The following is a 5,243-nucleotide window of genomic DNA, read 5'->3' as shown; positions in this document are numbered from 1 at the left end:
TAGAAGAATAAAACCCGGCATAAACGAACCATGGTCAGAACCCAAACTGGAGTGGGATAGGGTTTGGCAGGTGCAGAAGAGTCCTTCAGCGGTTGTAGCAGTGGTTTTCCAGCGCCACTCGGTGAGGCAGAATAGCGGCAGCAACTTCCACCGCCGTCACCTCCTCTCTTCCGGCAACAAGCTCTAGCGGCAACGATGGTCAAGCTCCTTTCCAACAACGGCAACGAAGTTACTTTCTCCCTCTCTACCTCATTTGATGGCGACGGAGCGGCTGGGGTTCGGTGGCACTGATTTCTTCGACGGCGGCAACAAGATGCGGCTTCTCGATCGTGTCTCTCCCCGGGCTCCCACAAGCGACGGCGACGGCGACACGTGGTAGCCTCGACGATGGTGGCAGGGAGCAAGGCGGCACGAGTTCTCTCCCTCCCCTCGCGCCGCATCTTTCTTTTCCCTCAACAGCAATGTTGATAGCGGCTTGGCAGCGGCTTGGCAGCGGCGGGACGTGCTGGATGGTGGTAGGCGTGACGGCTCTCTCTCTCGATGATGATGATGATGATGATGATGATGATGATGATGATGATGATGATGATGATGATGATGATGATGATGATGATGATTAAGTCAATGATGCAAGAAGACTGTTAATGAAGTCCGTTTCAAAAGCTACACATGATTTCTAATAAAATTACGATATAATGCATAAATTTAAAATCTAATTTAATTCTTTAAAATTATTTAAAAAAATTTATTTATTTATCAATTTGCTAATTGGCTTTTAATTAAGTATTCTAATTTAAAATTAAAAATAATATAATTAATTTTCTTTGTTTATAAAATTAAAGTATTAAATTCTAAAATCTCAATTATTTAAACTAAATCGTATAAAATTCTTATTCTTGTATAACTACCGGAGGCCTAGCACCAAGCAGCTGCTCCACCATGGCCCATGTCTCCGTGTGGTACCACCTACCAAAGTCACGAAGGCACCCCCCAACGGGATTCCCGTGTGCGCGTAGGCCTAGGTGGTACGCCACGTCCTGCAGAGTGATAGTGACCTCACCCCACGGAAGATGAAATATGTGCTCTCCGGACGTCATCGCTCAACGAGTGCCGAAATTAGGGAATTGTCAAAAGTGAAGTCCCTGAGGGGCACCGTATCGCCCAATCCGGCCTCAGCTAGATACGGGACGATGGCGTCTGGTGGAGGAAAGGTATGGCTGACTCGCTAGGGTAGTAGAAGGCGAGGCCTCTGCTGAATAAAAAAATTTAACTTATAAAGAGATAATCATAAATTTTTGTAGTCTACTTAAGAACATACTTCCATGTTTCTAGTCTATACATGTCTCTAAATTACATATGTCAGTAAGCAAATCCTAATTAAGTCATAACAATCTTACACAAGCAAATACAGTTCTAAATTCATCATACAGTCCAATCCCTAAATTTTACTCATTGCTTGTCACTACGAGACTACCCTAACAATGTCCACATACTTAGATTAACCGAACAGAATGCAACTAACCTCGAAGTCAGCCACCCCAGCGTAATGCGACGTCTTGTTCAGTCTTTTGATGTCTCCGTCGTTCCCCGCTTGGCGTGCCATCACCGTATCAGTCTCAAATATGGTAGGAAAAGGTAAAAAGAGGGGAGAAAGAGGTTGACTAAGTCAAAATGGGGCCTAAAGACACATTGTAAATGACTTATACTTATAGACGCGGTATAGCCTTATCTCGTTTTTAGTGTAAACCAGATAAGGGGTCTATCTCGTTTACAGTGTAAACGAGATAGACGTGGTTCAGCTGACGTGTCTAATCTCGTTTACATTGTAAACAAGATACATGCAATGTCATCTCGTTTACAGTGTAAACAAGATAAGACTAAGGTATTTAAATCGGTAAATATTTTTTAAATTATTTATTTTGGTAATTATTATATTTATTTTATTTATTTAAATAAAAAATCCATAAAATTATAAGGTCTTTCATTCCTAATAATTTGAACCAATAATATTAAGAGGCCAAGGTAATTATCACTCTGACTAATCCATTAGTAAATAGTCTTTCACTTAAATATGGTCATTAATGGCTTTTTGGTAGTAAGCAATAATATTTTGTACAATGATCCAGATGATTTTATGGTTTTTGGTCATGTCAAGAGATCCAACAAAATGTTTACATTAACTTTCATTTTAATACTCCGTTAAACAAAAAGTTAGGCTACTCATTTTAGATATTTTCGAAATCCATAGCTCAATTTGGTTAAGGAGTTTGAACTTTGAACTGTGTTTTCATGGGATTCAAACTTCAATATTAAAGCAAGGAACGAAAAGCATAGGAAGCTGTTACTTGCAAACACACACATATTTATAGGGTGCACAAGGAATCTCTAATTGACAAAGAAAAAGAGTAGATATAATGAAATTAGATAATGCACTAATCTAACTTCCTGTTGAGAAAGCACAACTTTGGCTTTACACTTAATAATAGCAGCAGATACAAGGGGGCCAAACAACTTCTTGAGGTAAACATAAAAATTTTAGAAGTGTAGATGAAAGTTGCCAAGGACTAAACAAGTTAAATGCAATTTTTTTTTCTTTTTTCTTTAAGATTTATATATTCCTAATACTTTCCAATAATCCTGGGTGGAGTGGTAAAGTTTTTGCTAGATCACAAGTTCAAATATCAAAACAGCCTCTCTACTTATGGAGGAAAGTCCATAGTCAATTTATTGTAAAAAAGTAGTACAAAATTCTGTGGTCACTGTAGTTTCGGTTATTAAAGGAGAAACCTTGGTCTCCCAAATGAAAAGTAGACTAATCAATTACCTGAAGAAACACATCTGCATCAGTCTTCACCTGATTCAACTTTGACTGCAACTTTCTTAAGAATTTTCCGTGAAGGATGTACTGCACAAAACACTGTCAATTGTTTCATAATTACATGTCATTCTAACTCATATACAGCAGATCCATACCTATGCACAACAACTTCCTAGTAATCAAATCACAAGGCTTTTCTCTTTCCAACCTGTATAAGCAAACACAATCTCTTGGTCAATAATCAAACAACTATAATTCAGTAAGTCTTCACAAATTACTTAACAGCATATTGGACTGTACTTCACCTTTGGGTATTTACTTGATATACTTTAAGACTTCGGACAAACCCAAACTCAAACTGCCTACAAAGGCCACATCGCTTCTCATGCCGCTCGGTCTCGTCCATATCATTCAAGAATCTGGTAGACACGGGCCTTCCAGTCGCTTTCCGACACATGACTGGGTTAAGACGTAGCATCGTCCCATGCCACTCTACCCACATCGACTCGTCAGGGTAGGGGAAACTACATCTCGTACACCTTGAACACAGCTTCCTGTTTGTACACAGGATGCACATACGGGGCCCACTCAATGCTAACTGCGGCACAACCGGCAAGTGCATAGCGGCTCAGATAGTGGAGAGATTGGAACAAGCCACAATCACACGTACCGTCTGATAGCCGAACACAGAAGGAACTCCCTCCCATCCCTCGAACGGCTCTAGCTCCTCCACAACAAACACAGAGGCCCGCCTGTCACAATGAGTAACACGCATCTTCGGTATCCCTTCTCTGTTCTTCTCAATGGCGGCCAAGAGTCTCTGTGAGAATCGGCATCCGGCCGCTAACTGTGACTGTGCCTCTCTGCCCTTCGTCACAAATAACTTTTGCAATCTTTCGTACGTGATGCGCACAATGGCAGAAATCGGCAAGTATCGGGTACCCTTCAACACTGCATTGATGCACTCGGACAGATTTGTGGTCATGTGACCAAACCGCCGCCCGCTGTCGGAATGTTGTAACCAAATCTCCTTCCTGAAACGACCCGCCCAGTCCACCATCGACGGGGAGACTCCTCTTAAGGCATCCATATACCACTCGTACCCAGCCTTGCTTGGACTATAAGCAGCGTTAATGAGATATCTCTTGCCCTCGGCTGACTTGAACCGAGTCATAAATTCGCAGCCATGTGTCTGATGTAGTAAGCATGGAAGGCTCTTGGGGGATGCCAACCACTATCATCGAAGCTTAGCGCAGCCCTAATGGCCTGAGATCCGTCAAAGATAACCAGCAGGCAGTCTTGTGGAGTGACGTGGTGTCTCAGATTAGTAAAGAAGAACAACTATGACTCGGTGCTCTCGGACTCCACAATAGCAAAAGCAATAGGCAGTATGTTACTATTCCCATCTTTTGCCACCGCAATAAGCAACACTCCACTGTATCTGCCATACAGATGCGTACCGTCTATAGAGACAAATGGCTTGCAATGCTTGAAAGCCTCAACACATGACGGGAAAGCCCAAAATATCTTGTCGAACATACTGCAGTCGTGTACCAGGAAGTGTCCATCATAGAACGGTTTGACGCGTAGGTCACAAATGGTACCATGAAAACAGGTCTGCAGTGCCTGAAGCAACTTCGGCACCTTGTTGTACGACTCTTCCCAATCCCCGTATATCTGTGTGATTGCCTTCTACTTGGCCATCCACACCTTTCTGTAGGATGGTTTGAAGTGATAGCTTGCCTGGACCGCACCTTGCAAAACCGGAATGCTTATAGAGGGGTTGGACTGAATCAACGGCAAGATGACTCTACAGATAAGACTGCTGTCTAACTGACAATGGTCTTAAGACATGGCGGGTGCTAGACAGCTGTGCACTCCACCAACCTTCCGAATCTCCCTGAACACAACAAAACAGTATCGCTTTAGCCATGTCAATCACCTACTATTTTATATCGTACAGAAGTACTGAAAAGCGCAACTAAATTTAAGCTTACCAGTATCCGAGGTTCTGCAAAAGGACCACACGGAGGCTCCATTGACACACATTCTCAACTTGACTACACTGCACATGGTACTTTAAACGGTCCGATTCGATCACCCGGTACTCCGCACTCCTGCGAATACTATAATTCTTCACACCCTGAAGCACTGACTCTCAGCTTCTAAACTTGTGGCCGACCTGAAACTCTACATAGCCGTCTAGGTTGTAATCCTCTTCACCCGTGTCAGGAAATAGAGTCCTCTCATGCATGGCGTCCAGATCCAGACTGTGATAGTGACTTAGCACTGCTGATAGCGGCGGAATTGGGTGAGGTGGAGGCAGGACATGGCGCGCCACAATCTAGACAGGTGTCTCTAGAACACACTCATCCTTATCCCCACCATCGAACGAGTTGCTGTCCGCACTGTCCGCCACGTAATC

The 5,243-nt window shown here is 43.0% G+C and overlaps 1 long non-coding RNA gene across 1 annotated transcript; it reads right to left on the bottom strand.

Annotated features, from left to right (window-relative positions):
- LOC110265420 lies at positions 2,643-3,165 on the bottom strand. Its single transcript, XR_002351570.1, has 3 exons — positions 3,124-3,165; positions 2,974-3,026; positions 2,643-2,905 (listed from the first exon to the last, which is right to left on the bottom strand). It is a non-coding gene; the product is annotated as an uncharacterized LOC110265420 (long non-coding RNA).

Source organism: Arachis ipaensis, chromosome B08 (assembly GCF_000816755.2).
Source record: "Arachis ipaensis cultivar K30076 chromosome B08, Araip1.1, whole genome shotgun sequence".
Lineage (NCBI taxonomy): Eukaryota > Viridiplantae > Streptophyta > Magnoliopsida > Fabales > Fabaceae > Arachis > Arachis ipaensis.
The sequence above is the reverse complement of the archived record's forward strand: the minus strand, read 5'-3'. Positions and strand labels throughout refer to the sequence as shown.